The 18,798-nt window shown below is 37.7% G+C and overlaps 1 protein-coding gene across 1 annotated transcript in view; it reads left to right on the top strand.

Annotated features, from left to right (window-relative positions):
- The window catches only part of Fancc (FA complementation group C), a 196,551-nt gene that overhangs the window by 53,279 nt on the left and 124,474 nt on the right, over nucleotides 1-18,798 (top strand). Inside the window, 1 exon segment of the mRNA XM_010636140.3 lies at nucleotides 11,348-11,391. The gene's annotated coding sequence lies outside the window, so the exon portion shown is untranslated.

The following is an 18,798-nucleotide window of genomic DNA, read 5'->3' as shown; positions in this document are numbered from 1 at the left end:
GATAGAAAACCCAAATTTGATGATTAATGTATATAAATATATGTCACCATATCCTCAGTCAGTCAATACATATATTTATATTTTAACCTGTGGGCATTCATTCACCACTGTTCCCTTTTATAGGCTAAAGTATACCTATAGCACTTAATCTTTTCTCAAAAAAGAAAAATCTTCTATATTTATATTTTCTTTAGTTCTTTCATAAAACTGGGGACATAGATTCTGTCCTTACTGGGACTCTAACCAGGTTGATGGTCTTTAGCAGGTAATTCATCCCTCTCCACCCTACTCTCTCTGCTATGAAGTGAAGGGGTTGGGCTGGACCACTGAGTAGCCTATAGGGCCTACAGAATAAGACGTAAATAAAGTGAGTGAAGAAACTAGGCCACTTTCAGACTTGTGGTATAGATGAAATAAATATACCTACCCCTCACTTAATGACATTAATTCATTCCTAAAACCTACCACTAATAGAAAAGCTAGCGAATGAAAAATTATTTCTGTGGCCTTAATGGTAAAAGATGTGCTCTGTTCCAATCTAAGACATGAAAATATTTTCCACAAATAGAAAAAATACATCACTGAGCAATGAAAAGCTTTTTATATAAGCAGTAGACAGTAACTCAGAAGTAAATCAATTCACTGTGTACATAAAATGTCCCCAAATGATGCTTTGTTGCCTCAATCAAAAAGAAAGAGAAAGCTTGGCAGGATAGATGGAAGGTTAATAGCCAGGTGACAGACTTTAAACTTCCATTCAAACAGGAGAAGAAACTCTTGGTGTGGAACCTTCCTGAGTCATGGAAGATGATTGGGTGGGGAGGGAGATGAAGAGGGAGGGAGGGAGAGGAGTGGGGGGAGAGGGAGAGACCAACAAAAACCAAGATGTTAGTTTGCTTTCCTTCTTGTGGTTTGCAATTCATATATGTCCTTGTAGGGTTCTCTAATAGTTTCCTGAGGTTGCCATTGAAATTTTGTTATAAATTTGATGGCTTAAAATAACAGAAACTTGCTTTGTCATAGTTTTGGAGGGCAGAAGTCTGAAATCTGGCAGGGCTGTATTCCCTCTGTGGACTATAAGAGGCTCTAGTCCTGCCGCATTCCTAGGCTGGGGCCACATCACTCTAATCTCTGCTTCTGTCTTCTCATCTTTGCTTTCAGGGGTCTGTCTCCAGACTCCTCTCTCACTCATAAGGATACATATGATTGCATTTGTGGTTCACCTTGATAATTCAGGATAAACTCCTGTCAGGATCCTTAACTTAATCACCTCCTTTGCCATACAAGTACTGTCACTCCTTTAAGGTATCTTCATAGGTGTCATGTACTAACATGTGAGTGATGGACATTTCAGCTGAATAATTCTTTCTTTTGAGAGTCTGTCCTATGCACTAAAATATATTTTATTAGTCTGTTTTGTGCTGCTATTAAGAAATAACTTGAAGCTGATACTTTATAAAGAAAAGAGATTTGGGCCGGGGATTTAGCTAAGCGGTTTAGTGGCCTGCCTTGCAAGCGCAAGGACCCGAGTTCAATCCCCGGTACCAAAAAAAAAGCGATTCATGTGTTTAGTTCATAGCTTTGGAAGCCAAAAGTGTGAGAGTGGGCAGCTACATCTATTGAGCATCTGGTGAAGGCCCCTTTTGTATAATGACATGTCAGAAAGCGAGAAGGGAAACAGCCGCGTACAGGAGGATTCAAGCAAATAGGACGCCTTGCTTTATAACAACTTATTCTTGAAAAAACTCACCTCTTGAAACCAACATTAATCCCTTCCAATGACAGCACCCTTACATGACCTAATTGTCTTGTACTAGACCCACCTCTTAAAGATTCCACCACTTTCATACCTTTGCACCAAAGGCTAAGTGCCTAGCACATGAACCTCTGGGGAACAAACTCCATACAAACTATAACAGATTTAGTAGTATGCCTGGACTGTGTCCACCTGATGCCAGTGACACCCTCTTCCCAGAAGTGAATACCAAATATGTCTTCAGACATTTTTAGAGGTCACCTATGGTGCAAAATAGTCCCTGGTTGATGATCATGGTGGTTAGCCAATCAGCACATTGTTATTTCATCAGATCTGCTGGCTGGGAAGTTTGGGTTTTTTAAAAAGGAGGAAGGTGGTGATAGATGCTGGAAAGGTAACTACAGATATATCTACTACATTAGGAATTACCAGAAATTTTAATGAACAAAACTGGACCAAATCTGCCACGGCTACTAAATTTTTGCTAGAACCCTGTTAGTATATTCTGACATTGTGGTGTTTTACATTAAACAACTAATTATAATATTATTCTTTTGTTTTGTTTTTACTTCTGTGGGTCTCTGAATGCAGGATGGGATTTTTCCTGCTTTGCTTATGTTAAATAATCAGTTGCTTTTAACTGAGAATTTGTCCCTGCACAGCCTCATTCTTTTTCACCAGGTCTCTTCTCAGAAGTTTCCATATTCTGTTGGATTTATACTCTGCCCCTGGTGGTCCTTCCCATGAGGCAAGCTGTATAACCTTCATATTTAGCATAGTCATTTATGCACTAGATAATTGTGCTTGGTTTTTCTCATGTATCTTTTTTCCTGTGAAGTAACTGAAATACCAATACATTTATATTTTTTTGAAGTTTTTATAATTTCCACATTAGCAAGTTGCTATCTTACCAACAGCAGCAGATACCAATACTTGGAGAGTATTTCTTCCTTGACTATGTCTTAAGGAGAGGGTGCTCAGATTTGCTTGAAATAAACAAATTCTACTGCCCTTCCAGCACAACGAAGGCATGGAGGTTATTCATACAGTGACTTGTGAAGTGTCTCCACCAGACCAATAAAATTAAACAAAGCTGAATGATAAACAGGCTAGAGTTTATGTGAGTCATTCTAGTGAGCTTGTGTCAGGGATTTTGAACTTGGCATGTAAGCTGTGAAGGTCTTTGCAAAGAACCTTCTTTTTGTCATGGTGTTATTTATATTCGGTGTATTCTTTATATTCAGCATAGCAGAAGCAAACAGTTCTACCTTGTGTTACTTAAATCACCTTTTTCTTTGTAATTTTTAAATTCTACTTCAGGGCCGGGGATTTAGCTCAGCGGGTCAGTGGCCTGCCTTGCAAGCACAAGGACCCGAGTTCAATCCCCGGTACCAAAAAATCAATAAATAAATAAATTCTATTTCATTAATAGATATCTGACTCCAAGCCTGGCTGATCTGGAGCTTCTCCGATCATTTTAAGCTCCTTGAGGGCAGAGGGACTGTTGTGATCATCTTCAAATGAGTTTGAAGAAATACAATTCCCTAATTACTTTGCTTTATGTGCTTAAAATTCGATGGACTTAATTTTACATATATCCTTTTCAGACTTGTTAGAACTACTGCTTCTACTCTTAAGGATTTTTTGTCAGGGGAAATTAAAAACCTAGGAAACAGGTAGAGGAGGAGGGATATAGAAACAGCAGTATTCACTAGGATAGCTGAGCTGCAGCTTTGTGGGAGACTCATTTTCTTGTAATTGAAAGTTGGAGGAGTATGAAGGCACACTTTATTTTCAGGAGGTCTTGGCAAGCACTCATTCTCTTTTTAAAGGAGAAGGAGCCACTGCCAGCTGTTTGAAATGACTTGAAGTCATGTTTTTTGAGTCATTTTCTTCAGCACATGGATTGAATTGTCCCTTGGAAGAACTTTAGTAGATGGTGCTCTCGTGCCACAGCACAGCTTCTGTTCCAGAAAGGTTCGAGGCCTGTGTCCCTGGGGATCGCTGTGGGTGACGCCACTCACACCACCCGGAGAGCACCACATGGCTGATTTGGTTAAGAGGGTTTCCTATGCTTGTGGAAACTGGGTGGTGAATTCAGGCCTTTACTTTCTAGCCTGTCTGAGCTCTGCTTTCTGGGGAAAGCTAGATTTTAAAGAAAATATTTGTGACACTGGTCTTTATCTAAATAATTTGGGGGTTTTTTTGTGTTGTTGTTGTTCTTTTTATTGAGTTTACTGGTACTTTTTGTTTGTTTGTTTGTTTGTTTTTTGGTCCCGAGGATCGAATGCAGGCCCTGTGCTTGCGAGGCAGGTGGCAGAACCACCGAGCCAAACCCCCGGCCCCTATTGATACTTTTTAGGTATACAGTACAGTTACATTCATCATCGGGATCTTGTACCTTTACGTGACAGATCTTGGTTCTCATTTTTTCCCCATACTCCTGCCCTCCCTTGACCCCGTATTTTATGTTACTAGTTTTCCAAAGACCATTTTTTAAAATTATAATTCATCAGATCTCCCAAGTCAAGTTCCTTTCCACATAACTCAAGCTAACATTGTTTCTGTTTCTCTTCTCTTTAGCTTCAACTAAATGCAATAGAGTGAAATAAATGTATGGTAGAATAATATGTAAGTCATGAAGGAATAGAGAGGAGAAAACATTGAGCTCAAAAAGCAGGTAGTAATAACAATAGCAGACAATGAACCACTTTTGTTTAATGATTTCCGTGGCCCATAGTAATGGTGAATGAGGAATCTGGTAAAGTCTACATTTGGCGGTACTGGCAGAAGCATGATGGGCAAGGAAGATTAATTTACATTCAAAGTGAGTCTTCATCCCAGGGAAAACAATTTCCTGTTAACTATAATTTGCCAGAAGCATTTGGGGTCTGCTTTTTCAGCAAGTTTCTACGGAGGTTGTCTAAAGTGAAAAATGTTTGCTTCATTGTATGTCCACCAGCTGTGAAGAAAGAAGCAAAGTGCTAGTGAGACTTGCATCAACTTGGGTGTACTCACCTGACCCATTCAGTTACTGCCATCCCCAGAGGCTGCGAGGCCAAACTTTTTTTAAAAATTAATTTATTGGTACATTTTAGGTATATAATATAATGACATTCATCTATGGAGATTTGTGCCTTTACACAATCTATCTTGATTCTTATTTTTTCCCCCATTCCCTCCCTTCAACCCCTCTACCCCTCTCTATTTACAAAGACTTTGTTTCCATTTTTTTATTTTCTCTTGTTAATTCCATTCCCCTCTTTCCTTTCCCCTACAGCTCCCACTTCCCCTTCCCCTTTGCACCTTTTCTTCCTGTTTCACGTTATCTATTATACATTTTGATCCTTATTTACACTTCCATTTCTCACACCAGAGAATCTATTGGGTATTTAAACATGAGTGTCGTATTTATTTTACTTACAAGTATCACCTCAGTGTGCATCAATTTAGCTATAAATGTCTCTAATTTATCATTCTTTATGGCTGAATAGTACTCCATTTTATTTTTTTAAAACCACATTTTATTTATCCAGTGTTCAATTGATGGGCAGCTGGGCTGTTTCCAAGTTTTAGCTATTACAAACTGTGCTGCTATGAACATGGTTGTGCATACATTCCTGTGGTATGATTCTTTTAATTGCTAATACCCAGCAGGGGAAAGGACCAGTCTGTTTTGGGACCCAGCAGAGCCAATAGAAGTTCAGTGTACTTTGGCAAGTTGGGGTACTTCCTTGTAGCTTTTAAGGTTTCCTTTTTATAGTGTTTTAGTTTATATGGATTTTTTGAGTTTTATTATCTCCTTATTTATTTCAGTGATCTTTCTCAGAATTTAGATTATACTTTTAGTCTGAGGACGTAGGCATTTCCTGGACATTCTCAGATTTTATCTGTTTTTCTTCTTCTCTACTATTTTCACTTTTCTTGTGCTGTGACTCCCAGATAGTTTATGGATTTGTCCTTAATGTTTCTTGCTTGCTGTTTCATATTTTTCTTTTCTTTGTGCACTGCATTCTGAGTGAATTCCTTAGTATTATCTCCAAATTTGCTTGTTGTTTCTTTAATTCTGTTCAGTCTAAGGTATCTTTATGTACTGATTTATTTTACTGGATGTATTCCTTACACAATTCCTAGTTAATTCCTTTTTAGTTATCTTTTGTTTTAATTCTACCTTGTTTTAGAATTTTTTATTCTTTATTAATTAGCTTTTTTAAATGAGCCTTAAATATAATTTTATTGGGATTTTTAACATCTTAAATATACTTGCTTTGTTGGAATGATTAATTTCATCCAAAATGAATTTGTAATCTGGTTTCATTAGTTGGCTTTACTGGCATTAGAGTTCATCCTGTATTTTAGAACTGTTTATCTAGTTTTTTAATTTAATATATATATTTGTTGTTGTTTTCATTCATTTACCACCTCCTGTCTTGCTCATCTTCCCTGCTCAGCATCCATTTAGTTGTCTATGGCTTCCAGAGAGCTTCAGTCCATAACCAGGTTGGTAGTATGGTTTATTTACATGGGCATTCACAGGCTGCTTCATTAGTTCCTAGTCTTGGGTGACCTGTTCTCCATCCTTCCCAGAATGCCTCTCCATGGGACAGCTGTGTGCCTCGGCCCACCCCCCACCCCCACTGAACTTGGAACCCCTGAGCTAAATCCCCGGCTCAGCACAACTTTCTTAGGAGTAGAAGAATGGCGCTCCAGTTACCATCTGCAGTCCTGCCTTCAAACAGTGTTCCAAAGACCTTTGTGGCTAAGTCTTGTAGAGCCCAAACCTCCCATTTAATTGCCTATTTTTGGTGTTTATGCATAGGAGGCATAAGGCTGCAACCTTTGGAATTTACCCTCTCCCTCTCCCCGCTCCCCTCTCCTTTCTCCTCTCTCTACTCTCCCCCTCCCTCTCCTTTGTGTGTGTGTGTGTGTGTGTGTGTGTGTGTGTGTCATCTCCTATGCCAAATTGCCATTCTTTAGAAAGGCCTGATAATAGGTGCACTCTGTAAATTAGTACTGCAGGTAGGCAGACTCCATTCCATGTATCTAGTTTATACCCAGCACTGAACACTCTAGCTGTTTATAGTTACAAACTGCACTTTGTGCAAGGTTCTTGAATTAACTTCTGTAGGCTACAATGGGCCAAAAATATCCCAGTCTACAAATTTCAGTTAAAACACAGACAAATCTGGTATATTAGACTTCTAACCAAGATTTTATCCTAGTGAGACATTCAGAACTCTTCTGTGCCTTGCTTTTCAATAGAGCTGCATAGCACTTCCTATGCCAAACTGCCATTCATTTATAAAGGCTTGATAAAGGTAGGTGTGTGTGTGTGTGTGTGTGTGTGTGTGTGTGTGTGTAGCTGGGTTCACAAACTTGATTCTTTCCACAATTCTGGTAGAAAACCAAGTTGGATGAGAACCAAATAAAATTCAGTGGGTAGGTTTAATGTTGACCTTATGAGGAAATTTGATTTGGTTCTCATCCAGTTTAGTTTGCAGCCAGAAAATAAATAAATAAATAACACACAACATATATAATATGAAATGTGTTTATATACATATGTATATATGTTTGTATATACTTATATACATATGCATGTGTGTGTGTGTGTGTGTGTGTGTGTGTGTGTGTGTGTGTTTGAGCTGGTTTGCATTTTTGTTTTTGTTTTTCTTTGTATACTTCCCCTCTGGTTGCTCTGTGTTTAGAGTAGAGCGAATCCATCAAAGAGAAAATTTATTGTGCCATCTTAACTGGAAGTCACGTGATCAGAGTTTAAAGAAAATAAAGCCAGATACTTGGATTTGCATAGTACTAAAAGTTAACCACAAGAATGTTTTTTCATGTGAGTTCAGTGGCCCAAACATAGTTATTTAAACTCCTTCTGAGCTTGCAAACCCCAAAAGATGAGAGATTAAGCAGGTGGGATTTATTAGATGCTTTGGTTCTTGACAAATATTTCACCTTCTATTTTTCATTTTGAAGGTAATTTTTAAAGTCATGTTTCTAAACACCTAATTGCCTCCACTTCCAACTAAATAGTGTCTTACGATTTCAGTGCCTGCAGTTATGTTTGTATGGGTGCCAAGTTGCACTACTTTACGTGTACTGCGGTACTACAAAAGAAAAGATGTGAAAATGTAAGTAATGTTTGAGCTCCCTAGGAGCTTTCTGTTTCCCAGTAGCTCAAAAGAGAAAAGTGGCAAGCAAGTGAAGTTAGCCTCAGCATGTAGCAGTGGCTGTAAACTCAACAGAACCTGCCTACAGCATATGGACCAGTTTCACATGATTTGTCCAAAGTGAGTTTCAGTAACCTCATTGAGCACATTAAGTCAGTGATACTAACTTAAATTCTACTTACTTTTAGATTTGTTGTTAGGTTTTATTATATTGGTACACATTTGTAATTTTGTTAATTTGTATATTTTGTAGTTGTATAAGAGTTATAAGCCTAGTATTTTACTAGCATATGTTTGTTAATACCTGACAGAACAAAAATGATTTCAGACTGTACTGGGAGCACTCAGCAATTTTTATTTTACATTGGAGGAGCACAGATCATACTGTAGCTGAACTCTTCCTATGTAGTGCAGTAAGCATCCTGTGTTTGATTTTGATATTTTTGCCTGGCTTGCTCCTGCTCATTTATCATGACCTTGGTTAGCTCAGGTGTTTTTTTCTCTCTGGAGAATCTGACACTGCATGCTGGGTTAACACCCCTTCTTGATGCTCCCTGTAGCACCTCATATTTTCCTTTCTTCTTCCAGCCCTTCTTATCATCTGTTAAATTTTAACTTCTTATAAGGCTCGAGTTCCTCATTAACCACAGGTTGCTTGAGAGCAGGGAACACTGTCATATTTTCATTTACAGTGTTTTGAGGAGTTTCTGTTGTAAAGTAGCTTGTAATATAATAAGATGTAGGGGTTTTTTTTCACTTGTTTTTATTTCTAGTAATACATTACTAGTGGACCCAGTGGTAGAAATAATTTAGAGCCTATTCACTAGTCACAAAGACAAGATTTCTAGTATTTTAGTCAGTGAGCTCCTCAGCTCATTTTTCTGTCTTACTATCAGATAAATGAAGGCAAAAAAGCAAGGAAAATAAGTAATCACTATTTGTATCAGAAATTTTGGGGAGGAAACATTATTTTTCAAGTTGGAGTGACAGCCCTTTGGTACTCTGATGGAGAACAAGGCCAAGGTCTCTATCTTGGCAGCTGTGAAGGTAAGCACTGTGGCCAAAAGATTCTTGTGCTTTGAAGACAGGTCCAGAAAGAATCTTCTCCTCCCCACATGGCTGGGTACACGTTAAAAGGATTGACTTAGTACATTCTGAGTTATCTGCTAGATTAAATTTCCATAATTCACTACAAAGTCATCTGAAGTGTGTATACACATGCTCTACACCTGGTTTGAAGTTGCCTCTGCCCAGGTTCTGTTTATGATTGAGGTTGGTTTGAAATCATCTGCAAATTTCAGGTCTGTGTTTCTGATTAGACTGCCTCTGAGGTAAAAACCCTGCTGACTCAACAGAGAAAAAGCCAGCTCCTCCTAGTGGAACCTTTCTTAAAAACCTCATTGTTTTTAAGAGGAAAAATACCACTTTTTTAAAAATGAGCAATTCCTAGATACAAGAATATTTTATTGTCACTTTAGACATAAAATGCCACACATGGGAGTAACCAACCAATCTTACTTATAATAGTGAAGCAAAGAAACATTACCTTTTAGTAAATGAAACAAACTATCAGAGCCTTTCAGCAATCAAGAAGAAAATGTTGTCAAGCTAAGTATAGTTGAATGTAAACATCTTAATTTTATGTTTGATTATATTTTGAGGAGGTGGATTAAATATTTTCTGACAAAGCCATCGTGCAGGTTATAATGAGCTATATTTTAAATGTTGACACTCTGGGAGCTACAAGAACTTCTATCAACATGAAATGAGTCTAAATTTTATCTGTCTTCATCTCCTACAACAGGTATCAGGTTTGTTTACTTATCTTTTCACACATTTATTCAATACACATTAATCAAGATCCTACTGTGTGTCAAGCACTGCAGGCATCTGTGGTTTTCAAAATGTGCTCAGAAACTAGGTTCTGAGATGTATCATTAGGGTGCTTTTGACTGCAGGTAACAGAAAACCCAATGGAAAGTAGTTTTAGAAGAAATGTACCTTCGTGGCCTCAGCTATGCTAGTGAGAGCACAAGTATCTTTCTGCTCTGCCACTTGTGGTGTGTTGCCCAGTCCTCTTAGGTGTTGTTACTCCTAGGTCTTAATGTGACTTCTACTATTCTAGTGTTACGTGAAGACTAAAGGCAGTGTCTAAAATGGAAAAAGTGAACTTTTAAAATTGAGGCAGAGTCTCCTAGGAATCCTTTAGCCAAAGCTCAGTTTAGCCTAGAGTTGTATAACAGGCCATATCTATGCTTGATCTTAGCCAAAGGCCAGGAAATGATACAACATGACATTTCTATAGCTGACAAGAGGGCAAATGGAAATACTATGAGTGGTCTATACCACACCTTTTAAAAATGTGGCTTGGGTCTTCCTGAGACCCTTTTAGGAGGTTAACAAGGGACAGTTTTCTAATGCTAAGGCTTTAGTTGTCCCTTCCACTCTTGTTCGCTCACTAACATGGTGAAGTTGTTAAGAGTTACATGATATATGATGAGGTCATCACTCTGGAAGCTAATGTGATATGTGTTTGTGTATTCTTCTGTTTTAAAATTTTCTAGGTTTTAATTTCTAATATGGTAAATATTGACAAATATATAAACAAAGTTTTTGGGGATCTTCAGTAAAGTTCAAGCATATAAACTTTCAAAACATTTAGAATTTATACAAGTCAAAATTTGTCCCTGGTATTGGGAGATCCTTTCCTCCCCTAAGACATGTTGTAGAAATTTTGAGTGAAGTTTTTTTATTTGTTTGTTTTTTGTTTTTGTTTTTTCCTTGATACTGGGAATTGAACTCAAAACCTTGTGCTTGCGAGGCAGACCACGGCACCACTGAGCTAAATTCCCAGCCCTGTTGTAGAAATTGTGGCACAAAAGTGGTAAACTCTGAATTCCTGGTGAAGCGTATTTATTCCTGTGACACTTTTGGAGATTGTCCCAAAGGGCAGAGAAATGAGAAAGCCTTTTCCCTGCAGTATTGCCATTTCATCTCCTGGACTGTCTTGAACTGGAGCCATGTTTCTGTTGTGTTTAGAGTATAAGCCTTTGTAGATATGATATATCTTTGTTACTTTGCGGTTTGAGTTCATGAAATAGTACTAGAAAGCAACTAAACAATTTTTGGGTAGTTTATAAATGAGAAAGGTGAATGTGATGATCTTCAGTGGACATTGCTTGGAACAAGCCTCTATAGCTGATGTTGTCGCTCTCTCTCCTCACCTCCTGCCTACAAAATACCCTTTCAGCCCTACAGAAAATCAGGAAAATTAACAAATATGGTCTCTACTGAGTCTCTCTGCTTATGGGACTTTCCCCTCTGCATAGAAATTTCTGAAGGTCATTTTATTTTTGCCTGCAAATATATACTGGATGTAGCAACAATTTCTGTTGTTTTTGTCTGTATGTAGGGAGAAGGTGAAATCATGGCTTACTTTGATTCCTTAGGGACTTGGTAAGTGCTAATTAAAAAATTACTTATGAAATGGAAAATGTAGATTTCCTTCTAACTTGCTGTGCTATTTGCTTTTAAATTTTTTTATTTTTTAATTAAAGCATAATTTATTTAAAAATTTTGTTGGTATATTTTTGATATACATAATGATCACATTCATCTTAGGGAATTTGTACCTCTTCATAATGTACCTTGATTCTTTTCTCCTCATTGCCCTTCCCCTCCTTATTTACAAAAACTTTGTTTCAATTTTTTCCTTGTTTTTTTTTTCTCTGCTCCCTTCTTTCCTTTCCTGCTTCTCCCTCTCTGTTTCCCTTCCCATTTGAACATTTTTTTCTTACTTCTTAATATCTTTAATCTATTTTGGTCCTTATTTGTGCTTTTAGTTTCTGCAAAATTTAAACATGCATATCTGATTTATTTTACTTAGAAATACTGTCTCAAGGTGCATCTATTTACCTAAAAATGTTTCAAGTTTATCCTTCTTTATGGCACAGTGGCACTCCACTGTATATAAGAACCACATTTTCTTTGTTTGTTACATTAGTGTATATAGTGTGTTAGCAAACACTTGTACATCAAGAATCATCATAAAATTAAGAGGATGGATAAAATTAGAAAATCACTATTTTTAAACTCATAACGGATTTAAAATGATTATCAGTGGATCCTAAAATCATTAGTGAAGAAATTGATGATAAATTATAGTGGATGGATTAGATTGAAAGTACCTGAATTCACTGAATTCTGTATTGTGAAATTTGAGAAGACTAAATATTATGTGCCTTCTGGTTTGAGTGAAAGTATACAGCACCACAAGTGAAGTATTCTTGTGAAAGAATTGAACCTGAACCTAATCAAGTCTATCCATTCTCAAAAAATAGAGGGGATAGTGAAACAAGTTAAACACCGTCACAGAGATATAATCAGCTAACTGCAGAGTATGGAAGGCATAGATGAAAGCTCTTAGTTTTTCTAGGGAATAAATGATATGAAATGTTTTTAAAAGGATAATTACTATAGAATAAAGGAGAAATATCTTTATTGACCATAGGTAATACTGGTACATGATCTTGTTTGAATCCTAATGTAAACAAAGTAATATGAACAAATATATAGGGAATTCTGAAAAAATGTAAACATTCTGTTAGATGATATTGTTAGTTTTGTTGCATGTAAAAAAGATATTGTAATTAAATTTCTTCTTTTGTGAGTCCTTAGAATAAAAGAGATACAAATAAAACTATTTTGGGTAAAGTAATATAAATCTGTCGTTTGCTTTAAAAATGGAAGAAGTTTGGCAATTATTTGAATTAGTTAATGGGTACATGGGGGTTTATTTTTCTTTTATGTACTTTTTTGTTCATTTTAAATAGTCATGAAACATTTACCACAAAATTTCACTCGGACCACATACTCTGTAAATGAATCAAATGTAAGCTACTCCTTTTTGGTTAAAGTCTGCTCTTCTTGAATGGTGTTAGACAAACAGGTAAGAAATTCATTTTACCTGTATACTATATTTCTCAGCTAATAGTTTTATCTGTGAGACCTCTGTAACTCCCTGATTTCTAAGAATAAATACTTTTCCCATAGTCACACTAAGACAATAGAGAAGGAAAGATGGCAGTTATTCAAAGCAAAAGTGTGTTGTATGTATGTGTTTGTGTGTGTGTGTATGTATGTGTGTATATATATATATATGTGTGTGTGTGTATATATATATATTCCCCCCCTCCACAGAGTAAGTATAAGTTGTAATAGGTAAGCAAAACCCACATATATTCATCATGTTTCATTTTCTGACTAGCCAGGACATTCAAACCTACTGCTTTTTATAAGCAGAATTTTTAAAACTCTTCTAGGTAACATAATTTAGCTCTTTCTTCCTTAAAAAAAGAGAGCTAACTCACAGTAAGTAATACCCAGTTTGTGCATGCAACTTAAGTGTAGGAGTTCTGGATAGTGTCAGGTTCTATTCTTCCCATCACTGTGTTATATTTTGTAAATTATAGACTAAATAGAAAATTTGTCTGTTAATAATATACTCTATATATGTAGTAGAAAAAAAACGAAAGAGAAGGAAACCTTAAAAATTGGATAACACAGCAAGCAAATACAGATAGACTCCAGAAACCAGCCTCACTTATGCTTTTTGACCAAGCAGACATACTTTGCACATGATGATAGAGTGCTGCTGAGCACACCCTGCTTTGTGGTTTGAAGATCAGTGCAATTGCTGAGTTCTACCATAGACTGTTCCCATAACCCAGACCTTCTACACTTTTGAAACAGCTTGGATCTCCTAGACCATATAGCTGCATGACAGAACATTCAGCATGGGCCTATTTTGCAGTGACTGTTGCTTAGTTTTACTACCAAGCCAGTGGATATTAGCAGATATCTTGTGCAGTACATGCTGCCTTCAGAGTTCTGGATTTATCAGCCAATCATTTTGCCTCATTGCAGGTGCAAGGTATAGCAGTTATCATTCACTTTATGTTTGTTTATTATTAATTTTGAGTAAATAATTACTATCACAAGCCTTATATGATACATGTACTAATAAACTACAATAAAAAAGAACATATGAGAATAATGCACATTCAAAATAATGAAATGGGGGTGGGGATTTAGCTCAGTGGTTCCACTGCCTGCCTCGCAAGTCCAAGGAAACGAGTTAGATCTCCAGTACCAAAAAAAAAAAGAAAGGCACTATCATGACATTAAGTCGAAAACCTAAGTCCAGTAAAATTTAAGTCCTGTCCCGCACTTATCATCCAGTCATGTCTCCTCACTGGAGGCCACCACTTCTACTAGTTTCTTGTGCATTCTTAATGTTAAAGTGTGGATCTCAAATTGGTACAGACCATAGAATTATAAGAAACTTCCTGAAGTGGCAGGTTCTATCTGTTCATTGTATCCTGTTATCTGGATAATGTGAAAGACATCTGTATCTCTTATTCTCCAGGGTCCATCAGCCTGGCAGTCTTCAGAAGGCCAGTGTGGATATGATGTATCTAGTGTAACCTGATGTGTCTGGAGTCGGTCTCTTTGTAGCAGATGAAAGTGACTACTTATGTTCTTAGTCTATCCTACTGGAGAAATACATTTACCAGCTCTATAAATACATTGTAGTTCCACAGGAGACTTAATTCGCTCTAGTAAGGACTCATATCTAAAGGTGCAGTTTGAGCAGCAGTCGCCATTTGATTATGCTTTTGATAGTTTAGTGTCATTAGCCTATTGGTCCCTCATTTGGGGAAGCAGTTCTCAATAAATCACTAGATGAGGGACTTTTTGGAGTAGTTTATTTTTGAGGACTCCAGGAGCTTCCAGTGGTTGTTCCAACTGTTTGTAGGAGGTACTTCATTGATCTTCATTACCCTCTTATTCCATTACTCTGGTTTCTAACTTCCTAAAATGGACAGAAACTTCATTGCTATTTTTCCTGTCTTGCTTCAATAACCAGTTTTAAATTTCCCACCTTTTTTCAAAGGTTGTTGCCTACAGTTGACTCTCTGGTGCCTGTGACCATGTTATCAGTTTGTATTCTTTGTAAACCACAGAAACCCACAATGATTAATTGAATGAGAGAGAGAGTGAGGGAAGAAGGGGGAGGCAGGGAGAAAGAGAGAAAGAAGACGACCAGAGAGAAGCAGGAAGGACGAAGGAAGGGGGAGGGGAGAAGTCTTTAGGAAGGTCTGTGAGTAATTGGCAGATTCAAAGAAATCTGAAAAACTATACCTTGAAAGAACTTCCAGATTTTGCTTCTACATGTAAGGAACAAGTTAAAAGGTGAATCAAACTGAAACCAGCAGCTCTTCTTAGATCTGTAAGAGAAATGAGGTTACAGGGCAAATTGTCATCTACAGACAGAAAGGTAAATACCACCCCTCGTCCCTTCCATGCAGGAGAAGGAAGGTACTCAATTGCACTGTGGCCATCTTGTCCCAACTAAGCAGGGCGGGAGGAGGAATGGGACTGGGGAGCACTTTGGGTACTTTGTGGCCCAGAAACACAGCCTCATGAAAGACTGAATGCTAAGACTTAGAACATTTCCCCTCCCTCTACACCTTACCTATACTTTTAAAAAAAAGGCGTCCTATTTATAGCAGTTCCTTTTACCTAGTACACCATGTCCAGCTCTTAATATTTAAAAAAAAATTACAGGGCAAACTACAAGAAAGACAATAGTTTAGAGAGACGGAACAGTGCTCACTTCGGCAGCACATATACTAGAAAGACAGAACAAACACCAGAACTAGACATGGATTATAAGATAGGGAATTAAAAATAACTGATTAGTTTGCTGAGTGCTTTAATGGATAAAGTAGACATTGTGCAAAAATATTTGGTCAGTGTAAGCAGAGAGATGGTGTTCTATAAGGCTTATGTTTAGATCCACCCCCTCCAAAGCCCCATGTGGTCTTCAGTAGGGCTTTTTCAGAGGTGCCTGAATCTCGTTTATGTCATTGATTCATGGTACAATGCTAGGCCCAAGGGCACTAGGACTAAGGGTGTGAGTGCTATCTGCCCTAAATAGTCTGCATAAGATAAAAGGAGCAGAAAAACTTTTCTTGTTGTTTATGCTACCTTTTGGCCATCATGAACTTTCTCCTAAGTCATATCTGCCACACCAGACCTTGGAGCCAGCCAATTATGGACTGAAACCTCTACAAACTGTGAGCTAAATAAATCTTTCCTGCTTTAACTTTGAGTGTAGGGTATTTTGTCTCAGCAACACGAGCAAAACAAGACAGATGGAAATCCTGTGAACCTAACAGAAATGCTGGAGATCAGAAACAGACAGTCTTTGTCAGCCATACTAGTAGGTAACACACAGCTATAGAAAGACTCTCTCAATTTGAGAATATCTCAAGAGAAATCTCTCAAACTGAAAAAGTAAACAGAACAAAGAAATAAAAGTTGAAAACACAAAAAACAAAAGAACACTAGAGCAGCATATCTAAGAACCGTGATATTATTACAAAGCATGTAATATACACGTATGGGAAGACAAAATGTCAGGTTAAAGGGAAACACACAGGTGTTCTCACGGGTGAGGCCCCCAGGGTAAAAAAAAGTATGCAGAGCCGATATCCTTAAAAGCAGCAGCAAGAGCATCATGTCTTTATTTCTCAGTCCTTATGTTAGCCATTATCAGACATTACGACATTGTGTCCTGACATGACCGTGTGGCACATGCATGAATGCCTGTGCTAAGTCATTCTTACATAAGTGTGTCCTGCTGTGTGTATGTGCTAGACAGTGGGGTCATGTCCTTACAGGGTCTTCAGGTGCTTCTGGGCTTTGAGTCAGTTAGCAGTGGTTCCCAACACAGAAGAAGAAATATTTGAAATACTAATGACTGAAAATTTCCCAAATTAATATCAGATATCAAAGTACAGATCCAGTAAGCTCAAAAAAACACCAAGCAAGATAAACATTGAAAACTACAGCTAGGCATAGCATTTTCAGTCTTCAGAATGTCAAAGATAACCTCCTGAAAGAAGCCAAAGAAAAAGCAGTTTACCTAAAGAGGAACAAAGAGAAGAACTGCACCCAGCTTCCATGGAAACGTGTAAGAAGAGAGTGACATGTGAAGTAGTGAGAGAAGAATTCTACCTTATTAAGGACATGAACTAGGGTGGCTCCAACTACACACATCAAAGGAGCCTTTCGGTGACTGAGTTCCATCTATACGTCTAACACAAGATGAGATTCCCAACAGAGTCTGATTTGCTTAACATGAGTCATCATCCCACCTTTTGGCATAAGACACTTTGATTAACAGACCCACCAGGATCTTGTGGAGTGGAGGGAAGGTACTTTCCCAAAGAAAAAGTAGGGTGTCTTACCCAGAAAAGAAGAATGCTAACCAGACAAAATCAGCAGGTGCCCATTCCAAAGTGTTCTGTTTAGGTCAGTATTTCTTAGATGGGCACCACTGATCTTTCTGGGAGACCTTTTTTCCCCCCTTTATGAGCTGCTTGCCCGAAGTATCAGTTTGCATTTAGCATTCATGGTGACACCCACAATGCTACTGTCACAATGAGAGACCCACCCAAGGCCCCCTTCTACCATGCTGTGGAATAGAGCATTGAGGACCACGGCCCAGTCTCTAAAGATGACTACACTTAAAACCATCAGTTGCACTTCCATTGCTAACCAAAAATTGTTTGCAATTTTATAATATAAAATAATGGTTTTTATTTCTTTTGCAAAATATTTCTCAATTTACTGTTCCCAAATATCTGATCTGCCTTTATATTGCAAATGCACGAGAAATACATCAATTTGTTTCTTCAGTTTATTTCTTTAAGAGCATATATTTTAGAGCTAGACACTGGATTCAAATCCCACAGTTTTGACTCTGCCACTTACTAGCAGTTATTTCTTTGGGTTTTTATGTAACCTTATTCTGGAAAATTGAACAATTGCTCTTGCCTTAATCATGGCATTCATTTAATAAAGTTTCTGTGCTAATTAGTATATATAAAACATTTGCTGTATTGCCAAAAGGATAGTGAGTGTATGCACAAGTGAGCCATTATATTATAAAATGAAATTTCAACAAGTTTCACATCAAGTAACTTAATAGTTCAAATTTTTTTCTCTTTGGATAAATTACCTTTTAAGAATTAAATTGCTTTGGCTAGAGGTTTGGCTCAGTAGTTCTGCTGCTTTGTAAGTACAAGGGCCTGAGTTCGATCCCTTGTACCAAAAAAAAAAAAAAAATTAAATTAAATTGCTTTAATTGGAAACGCATTTTGTTCTAACATTTAGTTTAAAACTGGACTGTGAAAATTGTCAGAGAATCATGTGTTCATACATTCAGGCTTTTGTTTTTGTTTTTGTTTTGGTCAAGTATGTGCTAAATTCTAGGAAGATAGGGAATTTGCATACCAGCCAAAGGAGCAGTAGCTAAGTGAACAAATACATGCCAGGGTAGTTACTGCTGTGAACTGCTGTAAAGAAACCCACAGAAAGTTGTGGAAACAGGGATGGGTCTGTCCTGAAGCTAGTTGAGGCTGGACTCACTGGGGTGAGCTGGGAGCAGAAACAGAATCTGGTGGGTGTCAGAGCTAAGTGTGTGGGATCTCAGAGACTCCAGTAAGGCCCTGGGATTTTTTTTTTTCCCAGGGAGTTGAATTTTTTCTTTAAGCTGTGGAAGAAGGGTTTTAGGCAGGAGAGCTTGCTGGGTGTGACTTTATATTGGCAAAAGTTGTTTCTGTCTCTGTAGAGAATGAATTGGAGAAAAGCAGAGGATCTAGTAGAAAACAACTATGACACTCCAGGAAAGGAATGGGGGTAGAGTGAGGTGGTAGCAGCAAGACAGAAGAAAGTGGATAGAGGGCCTGGGATTTAGCTCAGTGGTTCTCCCGCCTGCCTTGCAAGCACAAG

Source organism: Fukomys damarensis, unplaced genomic scaffold (assembly GCF_012274545.1).
Source record: "Fukomys damarensis isolate Sample0158 unplaced genomic scaffold, DMR_v1.0_HiC HiC_scaffold_27, whole genome shotgun sequence".
Lineage (NCBI taxonomy): Eukaryota > Metazoa > Chordata > Mammalia > Rodentia > Bathyergidae > Fukomys > Fukomys damarensis.
This window is presented reverse-complemented; position numbering and strand designations above follow the sequence as displayed.